At 40.6% G+C, this 20,254-nt stretch overlaps 1 long non-coding RNA gene across 1 annotated transcript; it reads left to right on the forward strand.

The window, feature by feature from the left end:
• The first annotated feature begins 8,128 nt into the window (after window positions 1-8,128).
• On the forward strand, window positions 8,129-16,396 carry LOC132420947 (uncharacterized). Its single transcript, XR_009518477.1, has 3 exons — window positions 8,129-8,766; window positions 14,553-14,703; window positions 16,041-16,396. It is a non-coding gene; the product is annotated as an uncharacterized lncRNA (long non-coding RNA).
• The last annotated feature ends 3,858 nt before the right edge of the window (window positions 16,397-20,254 follow it).

Here is a 20,254-nt window from a genome sequence, read left to right on the forward strand (position 1 = left end):
TTTAATAAAAATAAATAACATGATCAGATATATTCTTCAAAAAGTTCTTATTGGCATTAATCTAGAGAATGGAATGGAGCTGGGAAAGACTATAGGGAAGGAGAAAAGTTGCAAAGGTATCTTACCAAAATTGAAAAATGGTAAAGGCCCTGAACTAAAGCAATAAGAGTAGGGATGGGGAACTTCCCTGGCAGTCCAGTGGTTAAGACTTGGTGCTTCCACTGCAGGGGGCGCAGGTTCAATCCCTGGTCGGGGAACTAAGATCCCACATGCCGTGTGGTGCGGCAAAAACAAAAAAAAAGTAGGGATGGGCTCAAGTGATGGAAGAAAAAAAATGATAACTTGGTGATATAGTTGGTAGGGAGAGTCAAATATGACTTCCAGCTTCCTCATATGGATACTGGGTAAATAACTGTTACTTACTGAGAAAGTACGAGGAGGAGTGTGATTAGAGTGGGGAGAGAGCTCACTTAAAATGGTCATTTCCATTCACCACTTGTATTCCTTGGATTCTGGGTCTTGGTGTGCCATTATTGCCTCATAATAAGTTACCCCAAAACTTACTAGTTAAAACTACAAATAATTATTATCTCAGAGTTTCTGTGGGTCAGGAGTCCAGGTGCAGCTTAGCTGGGTGCCTCTGGCTCAAGGCCTCATAAAGTTGCAGTCAAACTGTTGGCTAGGGCTGCAGTCGTCCGAAGGCTTGCGTGGGCCTGGAGCATCTGCTTCCAAGGAAGCTGTCTCGTGGTAGCAGTGGAAGTTCTCATTCTCTTGTTGGCTGTTAGCAAGAAGCTTCATGCTCACCACATGTACCTCTCTATAGGTCTGCTTGAGTGTCCTCTTGACGTAGCAGCTGCTTACCCCAGAGAGAGCAATCCAAGACAGAGCAAGGAGGAAGACACAGTGTCTTTTAAGGCCTAGGCCTGGAAGTCAAATACTGTCACTTGTGCCATAGTCTCCTTGTTAGAAATAAGTCACTAAGTCCACACTCAGGCTTCACCTCGTGAAGGGAGGAGTATAAAAAGATTTAGTGAACATATTTTTAAACCTTCACAAATGCCATGAACATTTTAGGCATACAGAAGAAATAGGTTTAAGGTGTAGAGAAAAAGAGAGGACACTTTTAAAAAATTCCTTATTACCAGCATGTTAAATCTGACATAGAGATAGTTGGTGTCAAAGATAGTTGCTCATTTGAGTTTTGAACTCAAGAGAGAGAAGCCTGATCTCTTTAGTACAGATTTGGGGATTGTTGGTGTATGTGTGGTGATTGAAATTAGAGAAAAGGATGACATTGCAGTAATGAGTGAAATGAAGAAAGGACCATGAATAGAGCCCCAGGAAGAACCATAGAACTTCAGTAAAAGGAGAAGTTTCGTTAAAGTGGCTACAATGGAAGTCAGATTTATGAATGTTAAGGAATGAGAAAGTGAGGTGGAAACAATGAAAATCTTTATTGCAAAACTTGGAAATAGCTCTGTTTGGATCTTCTTTTGCAACTGCAAAGGAAGTTAACCTATTCCTTTCCATTTCTACTTGGATTTTGTATTTGGACACCATGAACGTTTTAGAGATAATAGAAGGAGGCACAGGTTTAAGGTAGAGAGGGGAGAGAACACTTTTTAATATTTTATTACCAACATACTAAATATGAAGTTCTTGATGGACATGCTGGTAGAGATATTAAGATGTTTTTCATGTTTTATAGGCATATGGTGGGTACTTTTTTTTTAACATCTTTATTGGAGTATAATTGCTTTACAATGGTGTGTTAGTTTCTGCTTTATAACAAAATGAATCAGCTATACATATACATATATCCCCGTATCTCCTCCCTCGTGGTCTCCCTCCCACCCTCCCTATCCCACCCCTCTAGGTGGTCACAAAGCACTGAGCTGATCTCCCTGTGCTATGCGGCTGCTTCCCACTAGCTATCTATTTTACATTTGGTAGTATAAAATAAAGTCCATGCCACTCTCTCACTTTGTCCCAGCTTACCCTTCCCCCTCCCTGTGTCCTCAAGTCCATTATCTACATCTGCGTCTTTATTCCTGTCCTGCCCCTAGGTTCTTCAGAACCATTGTTTGTTTGTTTTTTTTTAAGATTCCATATGTATGTGTTAGCATACGGTATTTGGTATTTGTTTCTCTCTTTCTGACTTACTTCACTCTGCATGACAGACTCTAGGTCCATCCACCTCACTACAAATAACTCAATTTTGTTTCTTTTTATGGCTGAGTATGGTAGGTACTTTTTAATCAAATCTTAAGAGTATTTGATGTCAGGATTTATCGAGTTTCTCACTGAGATGTGGAAATAAAGGGTATGCATTTCTTTGATCCTTCCACTCTTGCTGTCTTCCCGCGGCTAGCGTCCAGACTGTTTATCAAAGTACATAAGGGCAGACACACAAGCATCTATCTGGGGATTGGGTCCGATCTGCTGAGCAAAGCTTACTGAAAGAGTCGAGGCCCAGACATATATTTCTAGGATTGGTCTCCAGGTTGCTTCAACAAATAGGAAGATTCAGTTACTTTGGCGTATATGTTTGCTTTCAGTATATGAGCTACTGTTAGAAAGTGATCAAGCAAGGACCTACCATGGGTTAGTTTTTAATTGTTGTACGTGCATGGTATAACCCGGTTAATTCTCTAAGGAACTGGGGTTGGGGGGAAGCCTGGATGTAAATTAATTGCTGTTTTGAAAGTGAAGAAACCTAAAGAATCTGTGGTTAGTGGCTTGAATTACTCCTTCCCTTTTGCATGTTAGTCTTAAAAGGCACACTCCAGTAAGGCAGTGCCACACCATTGCCATGGGTCTCAGGTCTCTCCCAAGCCCTGCATTAATGCAACATCTGCTCCAGTCAGGCTTTACCAACACAAAAAGTAGCCATTCTTGTCCCTACCTGCATGCTTTTACAGTAAAGCTACATCTGCTTGCATTTATTCATGCCTCTCAAAACTTTGCCTGTCCTCTTTTGAATTGATAATGTGTATTTGAGCATCTATTGTAATACATTATACCAGTCTCTTGAGATTTAAAGATAAATAAGATTGGTTTCTGCCTTAAGGGTATTACCTAATCTAGTTGGGGAGATAGGTATGCACAATTAGCTATAATACAGAGCAGAATATTCAAGTGACGTAATAGTGAAGGGAGTAAGAAAAAGGGATACATGGAAGTAAAGAGAAACTCATGGTAGAAATGACTTTTAAGCTGTGTTTGAAAGACAAGTAAAATATCAATGTGGATTAAAAGGAAGCAAAGCATTAGGGCATGAGGGAAATTCTTATGAAAAGAGCTAGTTTTAGGAAATAACGAATATGCTTATTTAATAAGCATGGAGGTAAAGGATGATAAATGGAAGATGAAGTTGAAGAGGTAAGTTAAAGCTTGATAGCGGAAGGTATTGACTGTTATTTCCAGATAGTTTGATTTGATTCTAAAAACAATGAAGAGGGCTTCCCTGGTGGTGCAGTGGTTAAGAATCCGCCTGCCAATGCAGGGGACACGAGTTCGAGCCCTGGTCCGGGAAGATCCTACATGCTGTGGAGCAACTAAGCCTGTGTGCCACAACTACTGAGCTTGCACTCTAGAGCCTGTGAGCCACAACTACTGAGCCCGTGTGCCACAACTACTGAAGCCCTCGCGCCTAGAGCCCGTGCTCTACAAGAGAAGCCACGGCAACGAGAAGCCCATGCACCACAACGAAGAGTAGACCCGGCTCACCGCAACTAGAGAAGTCCCGCATGTGGCAAAAAAGACCCAACCAGCCAAAAATAAATAAATTTATTAAATCAATCAATCAATCAATAAAAGCAATGAAGATTTATTGAAGGCTTTTTTAGCAAGATGACATGATCAGTTTTAGGAATTACAATATAAAGGTTTATTTAGAAAGGAAAAAGTCTTCATACTATTTTACAGTATGAAAATATCGGAGAACATGGATGGGGTGAACAGACAACTAGTTATGTTTTCAACCAAATGTTGGCAGTACAATTAAGGTGATATCCTACAGAACCTATAGACTGAAAATGTGGGTCTGTAACTTAGAAAGAAACAGGAAGGTGGGGACCCACCTTTGGGCTGACATACCAAAAAATTGGGGCATTTCTGCAACCAAGATGGCTTTTTTTTTTAACTCTTTTTCTTCCACTTCCGCTTTATTTGGGTCAAGGGGCTAGGAGTTTGGTTACATACCAGATTAATTGAACAAATAAATACATTGAGAATAATGGGAAAGAGGAAGGCAAGAATAAACCCTGTAGTATTGGTTTGGAATTGGAAATGAAATCATGGTACTTAATATATAGAGAGATGGAGACATAGATGTGTGTGTGTACATATGCATACATATTTCCTAATTCTGCTGATAGGGTCTAGAAGCAATGGCACTCTAGTAGTAATGAGCACACCTAGCACCAGCACCCAGATCTTGGTTTCCAAGTCCCATTCTTCACTTAAAGAAACTGGGGCTCCTTGGAGAAATTACTAATTCCAAGAATGGGGAAGGGAAGCTGTAAGATGTACCTGGAAGTGTGAAAATGCTCAACGAATGATGAGTGCATGTCAAAAGAACACAGGAGCTAGCTTAAAGGAGTTCCCAGGTCGGTTGTAGTTTGAGCATGAAATAATGAGAGTAACAGATTGAAATCCTTTGAGTAAAATAGTAGTCCACAAGCTCATACAGATATGAGTGAATTTAAAAATGGGGCAAAAGAGAATATTATGTGGTAGAATGCCAATCAATTAATCTAGAGAGAATGATGGAATTAGAGAAGTCACAATTTGCAACCATTATAATAATAATAAAGCTAAAAATCATCAAAGGATAAATGCAGTGGGTGAAAATTTGATGGCAAATAGGAATACTTCATAGTCTTAAAGAACCTCACTGCCAGATAGTTATTATTATTAATAAGTATAACATGCTTATTAGTTAATGCTGAAGAAACCTGGCAGAAACTATTTTAACCAAGTAACTAAAGTTGATATCACCAGTAATGAGACAAATTAACAATGTGTGTTTCTAGGTATGCATGAAGAAGAACACATGTGGTATGTTCCTGCCAAATATGCGTAAGTTATAAGGAAATACCAGAGAAACGCAAAGGCATAGTCTGTAAAGTAATTGGTCAGCAATCTTCAAAACTGACAGGATCATGAAAGACAGAGAAACACTGGAGGACTGTTTTACTTAAAGACTAAGTTAATGGGACTCATAATCCTGGTTTGTATGTATAGTCCAGTAAAGGACATTATTGGAACAACCAGCAAAACTTGGAGTTTGTAGATTACATGGTAGTAATGTATCTATGTTAATTTCCTTTGCTGTGGTTATGTTAGAGCATGCCTTGTGCTTAGGAAATAAACACTGAAGTAAAAATTGGTAATGGAACATCACGTCTACAACTTAGTCTCAAATTGGAGGACTTGGGCAGAGAAACGTTAACAGGGTGGCTTGGTGAAAGGTATATAGGAGCTATATGTACTATTTCTACAACTTCTTTATAAATTTGAGATTATTTCAGAATAGAAAGTTTGTGAAGGGACTACCCTGGTAGCACAGTGGTTAAGAATCCGCCTGCCAATGCAGGGGACACGGGTTCAAGCCCTGGTCCGGGAAGATCCCACATGCTGCGGAGCAACTAAGCCTGGGCACCACAACTACTGAGCCTGTGCTCTAGAGCTCGTGGGCCACAACTACTGAAGCCTGCACGCCACAACTACTGAGCCCGTGTGCCATAACTACTGAAGTCCATGCACCTACAGCCCGTGCTCTGCAACAAGAGAAGCCACCGCAATGAGAAGCCTGTGCACTGCAACAAAGAGTAGCCCCTGCTAACCACAACTAGAGAAAGCCCACATGAAGGAACAAAGACCCAACACAGCCAGAAGTAAATAGAAAATTAATTAATTAAAAACAAAGAAAAGTTTGTGAAAAATGTGTTGTTCAGTGTCAGGTATTATAGGAAGGTCAAGGAGGATGAAGACTGAAGAGAAAAGTCTATTAGATTGAATAATCAATCAGGCAGAAAGACAGAAGAATCTAAAGGAAGTGGTGGGGGAATCAGGCACTCCTGTTTTTAGGGTCCCGGGCATGAAATTTTCCTTACAGTTCAAAACCCTAAAAACAAAACTTCTCTGCTTTAAATTCCTACTGTACTTATTATAATACCACAAATTTTGAATGTCAGTTGTTACCTATATTATTCTCTTTCAAGTATTTTGCAAAAGTCCCTAAACAGACCGTAAGCTCCTCACAGGCAACAATTATGTTTTTATACAGCTGTGTGTCTAACCCAAGACCAAGCACAGGGCGAGGCAGCCTCCAGATGCTGCATCAACACCTAAATTGTGCTGATACCTCGCCATATACCAGCATGCGGCTAAGTTGTCTCTAGCTCAGTCTTAGATCCCTTACTCATAAGGGCAAGTCTATGGGCAGCTATGAGCCCTGCACAAGAAAAGAAATTTAAAAACTTGTATTTAGGGAAACCCTTGGTGGTCCAGTGGTTAGGACTGCACACTTTCACTGCTGAGGGCCCAGGTTCGATCCCTGGTCGAGGAACTAAGATCCCACAAGCAAGCAAGCAAGCAATAAATAAATAATAAAAATTAAAACTTGTGCTTATTAAAGGCCATGCCAGTCACCTATCCAGAAAGACTGAAGTTCCATGTTTTGGATACATTTTTACAATACTGTCTAGCTCACAATGTTACTATATGTCATTTAAGAGCAACAAGGTAAGTATAAATTCAGGTTAGATTTAACAATTTGGAAGACACTGTATTTAAAACCTCTTAAAAACATTCTATCTAGCACCCAAAACTTGTTTGGACATGAATATGTAATCTGTGATTCTTTCTGCGGCAGAAAAACAAAAAACAACAAACTTCCCTTGTCAAAGAGTGAGACCCATGTCCAGTCACCAGCATGCTGAAAAGAAGCCTGCTCCACAGCTCTGGGGTTGTGTGAATGCCAAGTAAACTCAGCTCCTCCCCAGTCTGCAAACTGCTCTTTCAACAAAATTCTGCCCAACTTAGACTGCAGAAACTAAACTGTAAGGAAGGTATTTTGATTTTAGCCTGTTAGATAGGACTGCAAATAAATAGGATGTTGTGTCCAGGAACAGTCTTACTGACTGCATCATCCTCCATGAGACAATATTTAAATTTACTCCTGAAAGTTTTCAACTGAAAGTGAGAAATGAGTCCGAAATAGGTAATAAAGTGATTACAATCTCTTTGTTTAATTGAATGAGAAAGTTAACATTTCTATAAAACTAAGAAATAGAATGTATTTTATGGAGTTTGTGTTTTATGTTCCGCTAGTCTTGGGTCCCAACAATATGCAAACAGCCGTTTTACTAATGTGAAAAATAAATAATTGAATACATTTCACAAGTATATTATCTGCCCTCTGCCCCACTAAAAGTGATGCAAATTATAGTTTCCCAAGTGCCGCAGTGGGCAGCTGGAAATAGTCTCTGTCCAATTATACAATGAGTTCTTTTGAGTTCGGGAAGAGGGTGAGGGAGACTGAAATCACAGTGCATCAGGCTTGAATGTCTTTGTATATGTGTGTATGTTGGGAAACTAATGAAGTGGTAGGTCAGTCCCTAATTCAGTTTGGCTTTTTTTAATGCTACACTCTAGTGCCTGAAAACTTTTACTCTTAAGGAGCAAGGACTGTGTACCTTACTAAGTGCCTAAGGCCAAAGTGTCATTTTGCATATGAGGGAGTGCTGAGTTTGCTGTCAGCCAAGCCTTCTGCCTCCCAGGAGCCCCTGCTAGAGTTAATTCACGTCCAGCAGTTGGGGAAATCTTCAGAATGTTAAAGACTGTCAGCTGCAACTTGGAGAGGTAAGAGAGGCTGAGTCTTAGAAGTAGCCAGTCCAGAGTTTGTTGGAAGAGGCAAGCGATGAGGGGGTAGCAGAGAGCACTGAGTTAGTCTCAACTCCACCATTTGCTAAGGCTGTCTCTCTCCCCTCTTTGAGCCTGGGTCTTTTCAACTGTAAAATCCAGAATTTGATGCCTTCCCAGCATATTCTACAGGCTCTAGTGGCCTTCCAATAAATAATGGATATAAAAGTTCTTTTTAAACTGCAAGTCACTGTATAAATGTGAAGAATTGTCAGATCACATCAATTGGAGATGTCAGTTGAGTTAAAACTTGAAAGGAGTTTGTCAGACTGGAAGGGAAATTTCAAGCTCAGGGACAAAGTATGATCTATGCTGCAGAGATAGAAACATGCACAGCATGTTGTAATGGCAGGATATCCAGGGTGCCTAAGGCCCGCCCAGGGTAACTACGGTGAAGAGACCAAAAGGAACCTAAGAAAGTGTACTTGGGAGAACTTAAGAGTGCCTTCTCAGAAACAGAGGGTATTGTCTTGAGATGGGAAGTAATCAAAAGCTTTTTAATGAGGGTGGCAGTCGATGTGGGCAACATGATTAAACTTCTATAATGGAAAGTATGGCAGTAATATGTCAGATAGATTGGGAGGCAGAATGGACAGTAGGGAAGCCTGAGGGTGGGGGAATCAAGGGAATCAAAGGTTTAGACCTCAGTCTAAACCTGAGGTTATGGTGATTAACGTTAATCGGCAGTCTGTTCACTTTTGTTTCTGCAGTACCAAATATGCCTGCCAGATTTGTGAGAATGTGGCCAAGCCAATGAGATAGAAGGTGCAGATCTTAAATCTACTGGAGTTGGACACGTCAGAAATGGATAATAAGTACTACAGATCCTCACACAAGGTAAGTCAGATGCCTCTCCTTCCTCTAGGGCTCAAAGCTAAATGGGATAAGGGTTCCTTTACAGAAGTTGTTCTTTGGGGAATCAAATTCCAGTTGTATCACTTGGAAGTGGATTCTAAATCTGCAAAAAAAAAAAAAGGTAGTATCCTCCCAAGAAGGTCGCTTAATAAAGGATGGTTAACTCTTTAAATGTTACTTTTACCTAGCTGGACTCTCCTAACCTTTTAAAGCTTGGAGTCTGGAGTCTAGGAAAGAAAAAGAAAGTGAGGCAAGCAGCAGTGCCCAAATTGAAGCCCAAGTTGCCCTCCCTCAGGGACTTGAGAATCTGTGTAAATCACAGCATGACCTCCTCCCCAGAACGTTTCAATGTTCATGTGATATTTATGTTAATGTTTAAACGTTTAAAATGGATACTACAGCCTTGAGAGAGAAAATTGACCGTAACCCGTTAAAACTTAATAATAATATGGAGACCAACACTGCTAACCCATGTGGGTCTCAGGACATGCCCCCGCCCCCCATTCCTTTTCAGTTTGATATCAAGTGTGTTCATGCTTCATGTATTTTTTTTTTTAACAATACAAGGTGGATGATTCTTCTTTTTATGTTCCTAACTTATAAATAGACCAACTTGTTAAAAGACTAGCAAAAGCAATATTAACAATTCTGAGAAATGATTTCTGTTTATGAAGGAAGAATAACTGCAGCTCCAGGAGAGTAGTCAACCTTTGTGAGAACTGGCTGGTAGAGGTCTCTGGGGCAGCTCTGTATCCACCAACTCTGTGCCTTTTCCTTTTCCTCTGGGGTTCTGTCTAGGTTTGTTCCAGCTCTCCAGAATGCCCACATGCATACCACTGGCTCTGGAAGGGGAAAGGGACTGATGGTATTAACTGAGTTCATTTTGCTGGAGACTTACAGGAGGCTGATGTCATTCACTGGAAACTGCAGCAAACTTGGCTATTCCCTTGCCCATGGGAGTATTGGGTTTTTGAGAATCTTTTTTGTTATATAAGTACCTCATCCATAGATGTGTCATTATTGAAGATTCCACCTCAATCCAGTATATTTTTGGACATTTTTCACCAAAAACATTACTTTTAAATAGTATTACATAATTTTGAATATTTAGCATCTCAGGAACTCTGAAAACTTTATTGGGCTGATAGATATCCACTTCAGACCTCATATCAGAACAATCAAATTTCCTTAAAACTAGAAAAAAAGTACTACTGAGTCCATTGAACCATGTAATCAAACGAGGACCCGATCACGCCTTCATGTGTTTTTAATCCTAGTTGGAGGTATTCTCTCCTCCTGCTATTTTTTGCTCTCTTAGTCATGGACCTTGTCTCAGAGTGTCCTTTAGCTGTTCCTCAAAACTCCTCCCAAGTGACCAGGATTTGCCTTAGGCTCTGAGGGAAATACTTAAGTGGAGAATTTCCAAAAATATTTCCACAGTTTAGACAACGGTGCCATTAAATAAATATACACCTTCTCCAGTGACTAATCCTCTTTACCAGTTTTTATAATTGAATGAAATTTTTTTCTTTTTTTTTAAATTAATTAATTTTATTTATTTATTTTTGTCTGCATTGGGTCTTCGTTGCTGTGCACGGGCTTTGTCTAGTTGCGGTGAATGGGGGCTACTCTGTTGCAGTGTGTGGGCTTCTCATTGCGGTGGCTTCTCTTGTTGTAGAGCATGGGCTCTAGGTGCGCGGGCTTCAGTAGTTGTGGCACGTGGGCTCAGTAGTTGTGGCTTGCGGGCTCTAGAGCACAGGCTCAGTAGTTGTGGCGCTCGGGCTTAGTTGCTGCACGGCATGTGGGATCTTCCTGGACCAGGGTTCGAACCCGTGTCGCCTGCATTGGCAGGCGGATTCTTAACCACTGCGCCACCAGGGAAGTCCCTGGAATGAAATTTTTAAAAACTAACAGCCACATCTCTCTACATTGACGCCTCCCATGGATATGGAATACTTTGGTATATGGTACATTTCCTGTTTTATGATTGCACAATGACTTCAAATAGCTATGAGTAACTGTGAATGCATTGACCAAGAGGGACTGTCTTACTTCCTTCCTCTAAGGGTTAACTGCTGCTGGGCTCCCCTAGCATTTTGATTTCATTTCTGATACATTTGTTAAATTACAATTACTCATTTACCTCCACCAGATCTTGAAGTTAGAGTTAATGTGTTTTCTCCTATTACACATCTGCTATGCAGTCTTACCCTAGTACCTGGTGTATAGTGGATGCTCAATGTTGGTTAAATTAAATGAATTTACCCTGATTTCTATAGTCAGATAGATACTGGTAGCTTTCTCAGGGACATGAGTGATCAAAATCAAGTAGGCTTCTATCTATACTAGATTAAGCATTTTACTAATTTCATAGAAAAATATGTGTAAAACAATAAACAAAACATTCATGTAATTGATAATTAAAGAGAAAAGATGGGGGCACCGGATATAGGGAAACCTCCTGGGAAAGATTAACAAGTTAGGAGTGTTGTGAGTCATATTTTTTTTTCATTGTTTTACAATCTTAACAGCTTTTCTTAGATTCCTTCCTTTTGAGCTGTGGCATAACCTGAATATTAGGGTTGTTTTTTTTAACCCCACCCTGGTTGCTGTAGTTGATGAGTCATAGAAACCAGAGAAGGGAAAAGACCAGTGAAATCATCTGGTTTATCTCCAAATTAGGGAGTGGAGCGTTGGGATTTGGGGAAGACTAACTTCTCATTTGAAAAGACAAAAGGAAAAAACTGCAACTAGAGTTGATTAGAGCAGCTCACCCATCTGTTTGCCTTTTGCTTCTAACACAGTCCTGAGATCCACCCTGTTAGAAAGCAATCAGGAATTCTTATCAAGGGCCCCAGGAAAACCAGGTGCCAAAGTGTTGAGGCGTTGAACCAAAATTCTACTGCCTGAATAATAAAGTCGGATTATGAATCTTTCAGTGATTGTTTTAATGGAGTCTTACAGAATTTGAAACTCTGTTTTTAGCAAGGTCTTATAAATTTAAGAACTGGCAAAAGCCTCACAGAAGATGTGGGCTAAAATGCCTAGTTCCCAGATGCAGAGACTAAGGTGGAGATGATAAGAGATGATAGGTATGCCTAGGTCAGGAGTACAGACTGTCAGTCCCTTTCTCTCTGTGTCACAGTCGCACAGTATCCTCCCTCACAATGCTCTCTTCCACGGTCATCGTCCTCCTCTTCTCCTCCTTCTTGTTCTCCTTTTTTGCATTGTTGGCTGAAGCAATGGCAGAGACAGTTCAGCATCTGTGTCTGCTCTTCATGTTAACCAAGACTGACCCCCAGGTATCACATGAGCTTGGGCCACAGAGGCAAGTGGATGCCACTTCAGCCTCACCTGCAGCCTGTCTACCACGCTTCTTGATCTCCTCCTACTTCTTCTGTGTCGTTCCAGCTGCAGAACCTTGGCCTTATCTCCTGTTCAGACTTTGCCCTTGTCCTTTGAAATTTTTAACAAATCATAGTGTCCTCACCTTCCCCCTTGATACCTAGCTTAGCTCTCCCCCAACTTTTGATGACCCATAGCATCCCTGCTCCAACTTTGGCCTCTTGGGTTGCAGAACCGGCTTCATACTGCTTGCTCTTTGCCAATGTCCCCTTACAAAATGGGGAGGACTCTTTGAGCCTTATCAATGCTGATAGCATCTGTATATCCCCAATGTAAATCCCCATATCTAGTTATCTGAGTATGTTATCACAGGTTCACATTATTAGAAATCTAAATTCCTTTGCAACATTAGAGATATTCAACAGTTGCCTGTTATTTTATTTTGATAATATTCTAACAGACTTATTTTACTTTAAAGTGATTTTTTCAGTCACAGCTATACATTTGAATAACTTAGGGACTAAAAACATGTTAGGGTCTCATGACCCAAAGACTCTGAATGAAAACAACAACTTTATATGGATATATTCAGTTATGCAAGGGGTATTCTTCCCAACTACAAAAACGGAATGCAGAGAAAGAAGTTGGCCAGTTGTATTTAATAAAAATAATCTATTGATCTCCTTGCAAAGAGATATAATTTTGTTATTCAACGTATTTCCATTTAGAAGTCCTGTTGGGTCTGTTTGTTTGTTTGTTTGTTTGTCTTTTGCAGTACTCGAGGGGCACAGGCTCCGCACGACGCGCAGGTTCAGCGGCCATGGCTCATGGGCCCAGCCGCTCCGCGGCATGTGGGACCTTCCCGGACAGGGGCACGAACCCGTGTCCCCTGCATCGGCAGGCGGACTCCTAACCACTGCGCCACCAGGGAAGCCCTGTTGGGTCTGTTTTAATGAGTAGATAAGACCTGTTTACGTTTAGTAACATCCATGTGCCTATAGACATTAATGTGCCTAAATCAGTTACATTTGAATATTAAGGATTGAGTTTTAGAGCTAAAAGAGAATTTGAAGATTTTCTAGTCAAAGCCCCTCATTTTCCAGATAAGAAACAGAATCATAGATCCTGGGTAATTTGTCCAAGTAAACTCAATTAGGATAGGAGCTCAGACCAAAACCTCTGCTTCCTGGGGTTGATGATGACTAGCACAGGACTCAGCGATAGAGTACAGTCCAGCAAAGTCAGGTCTTTAAAGATGCAGAGCCTGTCATGGGCCCACACTGGGCGAGGTGCTGGAGTTGCAAAGACGAACAGGGAGCTCCCTGTCTAATGGTACAGCCTGGTACGTAAACAGCCATAGTGCCATGGGATAAAGAAGTACTGCAAATAAGACAAAGGTTACGTGAATAAAGAAGTCTATTCTACCCTTCCCATAAACCTCATGCCACGAGGTATCTTATTTATTATATTATCTTGCTTCGCAAACCTTTTTATTTTTTCTATATAGTATATGAACTGTGTAAGCTTTGGCCCTACCTAAGTTATATTATCATAAATTATGATTCGAGGAATCAAAATCAAATGAGGGACTTCCCTGGAGGTCCAGTGGTTAAGACTCTGCACTTCCACTGTGGGGGGCACAGGTTCGATCCTGGTCAGGGAACTAAGATCTGATGTGCCATGCGGCGTGGCCAGAAAAAAAAAAAGAAATGTTGGTTTAAAAAAAATCAAATGAAATTTTACTGTATTGAGTGTTTTCTGCAGAGGGTGCTGTGATATCCAACTTTTACTCTATAGTTTTTTAATTGTATTTTCTTGAATATATTTGAAAAAATACCATTAAGAAGATTGAAGTTTTCCCCAGAGCCTGCCACAAGCTGTTATAATCTTAGTGTGTAAGATGGAAGCCCTCTTTTCACTATTTCTTTTTTCATCTATGTTTAAAATTATAGAAGTAATATGTATTCATTGTTAACAAAAATCAAATAATATAAAGAAGTGTATAAAAGGTGAGCATTCTCCTTTACACATACACACCAATTTTCTTTCCCAAGAGCTAATCAATATCAGCTTGGTCTATATCCTTCCATATATTTGCATGTGTGTGTATATACACTTTTATACACCTACACACGTATATAAATATGTAAATGTACATACATAGCTATTAACTTAAAACTAGAGTCAAATTAGTATTATTAGTCTAATTGACTTTTTTTAACTCAGGAGTTGTAAGGTCTTTAAAGTATAAAAATACTGAAACACTCAAAATGTATCTAGTAGACATTTAATAAAGATGAAAACATTTGAAGTATAGTTATCTTTATGTGTGTTTTCATACTCACTAAACATTTTATTTTATGAAAAATACTGTCCTATTTTAAGCAAACTCTTATGGCTAAGAGATATATTTTTTATTACAGAATTAGGATTTTTCCAGACACTTAGCACCTAAGTAATATTTGTATATATGTTGTGGAAAATGCTGCTTGAAGGAATGATAGAGGCTGAGAGAGTTTGAAATATTTATCCTCTGACTTGCCAAACCATAAAAATGCAACAAAATGTACTGAGGTAAGACCTAAGATGCTACTCTGATGGCTCAGGAAGCATCCCAATATCTCAGCAATTTAATATAAGAGTGATCATGATAAGGTGGATATGTGTAGCCAGATCTGTTTTCATAATGTTTTATATATCAGTATTGTAATAACTTAGCATGCCAACAGACACAGGTTTACACTCACATTCTGCTTTCTCTTCTGTTTTACTCTATATTTTTGAAAACTGTCCATACTGATCTAGCTTCAGTCGGTAATAGCCTCACTGATGGGCACTTAGGGCATATCAACCTTATAACGCTACAATAAAAATCCTATACACATATGTTGTGGTCATGTATGACACCCTTTTCAGGATAGCTTTCTTGAAGCAAAATCACTGAATCGAAGGGTATGAACATTTTAAATATTGATAGATACCGCTAAATTGCCTTCTTACCGATAACATATAAGCATTTCCATTTCAGCCATTTCCAACCACACTGGATACTATCAGCCTTTTAGTTTTTGCCAGGTAAGTTTAAGTATGAATAAGGACAAGGTAATGTTTTATGGAGAGAAATCCAGTAGTAAGAGGTACTGGGTAAGAGTGTGGGCACAACCAGTAACAACCAAATGCCTGTCCTCCAGGGGCTCCTGCCTAGTTGCAGAGACCAACAAATAAAAGAATAACGATGCAAGGTGATAACTGAGAGAGGAGAAGGACATTAAAAACCGTCAAGAGAAACAGATTAGCACCAAATCTGCCTGCAGGGCTTGGGGAAGGTTTTCCTTCATGAGAAAATAATATTTGCTCTGATGATTGAAAGACGAGGAGAAACTCACTATTAAGGAAGGTGGGAAAGGGCATTCCAGGCAGGGAAGCAGCGTGGAGAAAGGCATATGGAGGCGTGAGTATGATTGGCAGTGGTGCAAGGTGGGAGTGAAGGGAAAGATGTGGGCAATTGGCTGTCAGGTCAGTCAGACCCTACCTACCAAGAAGGGTTTCCAGAGAGGGGTCATGTAATCAGAACTATTTCATAGAAAGATATTCTGGATGCCTTGTAGAGAATGAATTGAGACCAAAAGTATATGTTACAGCTGGGAAAGAGAGGTTGAAGTCACTGCAGACATTTCCCTGAAAATATCTGAAAACAAAACAAACTGTGGTTTGACCACACAGAGTACTCTGTGTGGTTTGGGTCATGATACCTTTATTCAACAAGTGTGTATTGAAACCGTACCATGAGCTCAGCAGAGCTAGATGCTGAAAGAACTCAAAAAGCCAATGAAATAGCCACTGTTTTTTCAACACCTACAATACACCAGGCACTTTTTATACTTTGTCTAATCTTTACATTTGTCCTGCAGTATCACAAATGAGAAAACTGCGGTTGTTAAAGAAGCAGAGGGACTTCCCTGGTGGCGCAGTGGTTACGAATCCACCTGCCAGTGCAGGGGACACCAGTTCGAGCCCTGGTCCGGGAAGATCCCACATGCCGCAGAGCAACTAAGCCCGTGAGCCACAACTACTGAGCCTGCACTCTAGAGCCCATGCACCACGACTACTGAAGCCCGCATGTCACAACTACTGAAGCCCGCACGCCTAGAGCTTGTGTTCCGCAACAAGAGAAGCCACCACAATGAGAAGCCCGCACACCGCAACGAAGAGTAGCCCCCACTCACCGCAACTAGAGAAAGCCCGCACGCAGCAACAAAGACCCAACGCAGCCAAAAATAAATAAATAAATTTATTAAAAAAAAAAACAGAAACAGAACAAGATGCCAGAACTGGTTCACTCCAAGCCCCACTCTCATTCATGGACTCAGTCTCTCTGATTCTCCTCTACCTTCTTCCCTCCCTCTCTTCCTTCCTTCCTTCCCTCCTTCCCTTCCTTCCTTTCTTCCTCTCTACCTCCCTCCCTTCCATCTTCCCTCCTCTTTTAATATTTATCTTCAGCTAAGTTATATAGGTGAATAGTTCTAAAAGTCACATATTTACACAAGAATTCTATATCAATTCTATATAAATCAGAGTTAAGCTTATTTGTTAGTAACAGAGACTGGATGTAAGTATTTTAAATAAGGTAGAAATTTATTTTTTCTTTCATGTACAAGAAATCTGGAGGAAAGCAGTCCAGGATTGAATTGATGGTTTCACATCCGTCAGGAAAACAGCCTCCTCCTGACTTTTTGCCCTGTGCTTTTGTCTTCATCCTCAAGTTTTTTGATCTCCATCCTTTGTGTGCCTAGTTTCCATCTTCCAGTTTTCCTCAAGGTCCACAGTAACCGAGGGAGCTCCAGACATCACATCAAGTATTAGGCAAAGGAAGTAGGAGAAAAAAGGGTGTTCAGAGCAAAAAAACCCAAACCAAACCAAACCAAACCAATAAACTAAAACAGACGTTTCCTTCTCATGGCAACTGTTTCAGCTATATATTGCTGCATAAGTAACCAGCTCCAAATTTAGTTTCTGAAAACAATAATTTGTTTTGCTCACTAGTTTGCAGTTTGGACAGAGCTTGGTGGGAAAGGCTTGTGTCCACTCATATTTAGCTGGCATGGTCCACCTTCAAGAGAGCTCACACAGATGTCAGGTTGGCACTGGCTGTCAGGTATAGACTTTGGAACGTCTCCATCTGCTGCTTGGGCTTCCTCATGGCATGGTGGCTGGATTCCAAGGCAAATGTCTCAAGTAAACAAGGTAGAAATACAATCAGGATCTAGCCTCAGAAGTCACACAGCATTCTGTTGGTCAAATAAGTCACAGCAGGTCATGAGATTCAAGGGGGCTGGGCATACCCTCCTCCTCTTGATGGTCAAGTGGCAAAATTCTAGAAGAGCATCTGGGATGGGAAATATTACTGTGGTCATCTTTGGAGAATATAATGTTGCGTCTCAGTCCATTTGGGCTGCTATAACAAACTGCCATAGATTGCGTGGCTTATGTGCAACAGAAATTTATTTCACACGGTTCTGGAGATAGGTAAGTCCAAGATCAAGGTCTGGTGAGGACCCACGAGGCTTGTGGGATCTTAGTTCCCCAACCAGGGGTTGAACCTGGGCCCTTGACCCCCAGGGAATTCCCTGGGCCTCTTTTTTTTAACATCTTTATTGAAGTATAATTGCTTTACAGTGTTGTGTTAGTTTCTGCTGTATAACAGAGTGAATCAGCTATATGCATATGTGTTTCCCCATATCCCCTCCCTCTTGGGTCTCCCTCCCACCCTCCTTATCCCACCCCTCTAGGTGGTCGCAAAGCACCAAGCTGATCTCCCTGTGCTGTGCAGCTGCTTCCCACTAGCTGTCTATTTTACATTTGGTAGTGTATATATGTCCATGCCACTCTCTCACTTTGTCCCAGTTTACCCTTCCCCCTCCCCGTGTCCTGAAGTCCATTCTCTACTCCTGGCCTCTTTTATAAAAGTACTAATCCCATGTGAGCGTTCTGCTCTCATGGCCTAATCACTTCCCCAAAGCCCCATCTCTAAATACCCTCACATGGAGGGTTAGGTTTCAAGATACGAATGTGGGGAGGATATAAACATTCAGTTTATAGCATGCTGCAATATTTTTTGTTTTCCTGAAGCTTTTCATTTGATATCAATAGTTTTTCTTATCACGCTCACAAATTCGTTCCTAAGCCACCCAGTGAAGCTGTTAATGTCTTCTCAGTATGTTCAAACACCTGGGGTAATTTCTTCCTCCTACTCTTTCTGAGGCATTTGTGCTAGAGCCTTTGGTCCTCTTCTCCAAGCTAGACTGGTTGCTGTTTTTTTTTTTTTTTTTTTCTTTTTTTGGCCGTGCTGCACGGCTTGTGGGATCTTAGTTCCCCAACTAGGGATCAAACCCGGGCCTTCGGCAGTGAAAGCACGGAGTCCTAACCACTGGACCGCCAGGGAATTCCTTACACTGGTTGCTCTGTATGCCTGCTGCACAGCTATTGTTCCAAGTTCTCCCCCATCATTCTGGGAATTCTGTTCACTTATTTGTGCATTGAATCCCTGGTTTTCTGGATCCAATGCTCCAGTTTTTGCTCTATTCTCTTGTTTTGGTGAAGTACATCATTCAGAAGTCTCCTGAGACGGGGTGTATAGTGGGATGAATGGTGGCCCCCCAAAGCTTATGTCTCCATCCTAAGCCTCAGAATCTGTGAGTATTTCCTAATTTGGAAAAAGGGTCTTTGCAGATGTAATTAAGTTACAGATCTCAAGATGAGATTATCCTCGATTATCTAGGTTGTTCCTAAATCCAATGAGAAGTGTTCTTCTGAAAGAAGAGGAGGAGATGCAGAAACAGAGAAGAGGGCCTTGTGAAGATGGAGGAAGAGATTGGAGTGATACAGTCGCAGAGAATGACTGGGGCTGCCAGAAGCTGGAAGAGACAAGGAAGCATTCAGCTTTAGAGCCTCCAGAGGGAGTATAGCCCTACTGATACCTCACTTTCACACTTCTGGCTTCCAGAACTGCAAGAGAATACATTTGTGTTTTTTAAGCCACCAGGTTTGTGGTAACTTGTTACGGCAGCCTTGGGAAACTTAACACAGGGCACATAGGCATAAACAACATTTTTGAAAACTGTTAATTATGCATGCATTCTTGATTTATTGTTTGGCTGGGTATGGAATTCTAGTTGCAAAATAATGATTTTTTATATTTATCTTTCCTGATACATTTATAAGTTAGCATTCTTCTCTAAGAGCTTTTTCTGTCCCCTCTTTGTGTATTTTCTGTTTTACTATCAGACTATTCAATGTGTATCATCAGTTCCTATCATTATTCAATATGATGCTCACATTGCCCCCAATTTTAACCAGTGAGAACCCCTTCAAGTTGGCTTTTGTGTCTTTTTGATATGTTCCCATAAGTCATTTAGCTCAAAGCCCATCATGTATTTTCTCTCTGTCCCACCTCTGGAACCAGCCATTTCTCTAAGAACTGGACCATTTACTGGGGAATAGTATTTGGAAACTAAGATCTGAGTCTTATCATGACATTCTCCTTTCTTACCTTTCATATATGACTTATTTTTTTAATCTCTCTGGAATCTTTTAGGAATTTCTCCCTGGCCCCATCCAGTGTTCTGAAATTTCACGTTAATGTGCCTTGGGTTTGTTTTTCCATTTCTTGCAGCTTTTTCAATCTAAAGACTCAGCCTTCAGTTCTAGAAAATGGTCTTCAGTTATTTCTTCGTGATTTTCTCCCCTCCATTTTGTCTATTTTTCTTTCTAGAACTCCTATTATTTGGATGTTGGGTTTTCCAGATAAATCTTTTTCCTCTTCTGGCCACGTCTTCAAATATAATACATTATCATATACTGATTGCATATAACAAGGCTCAAGGTAATAACAGCTTTATGGTTGGTGAGACTCTAAGCCATATAATGTAGGGGACTTGGAGACAGCCTGTGTCTCCCTGAAGCAATGGTGGTATGTGAGAGAGATGTGTAATGGAAAAAACAGTGGATTGAAAGGCAGACAAATGTATTCTACCCTCAGTTCTGCACTTACTCGTTTAAGGATTGTGATAGATTGTCTACAGATGTGGTTGCCAACAACTCCTTCCACTCATGTAAACATAATGTC

The sequence above is a fragment of the Delphinus delphis genome, chromosome 2, assembly GCF_949987515.2.
Source record: "Delphinus delphis chromosome 2, mDelDel1.2, whole genome shotgun sequence".
Lineage (NCBI taxonomy): Eukaryota > Metazoa > Chordata > Mammalia > Artiodactyla > Delphinidae > Delphinus > Delphinus delphis.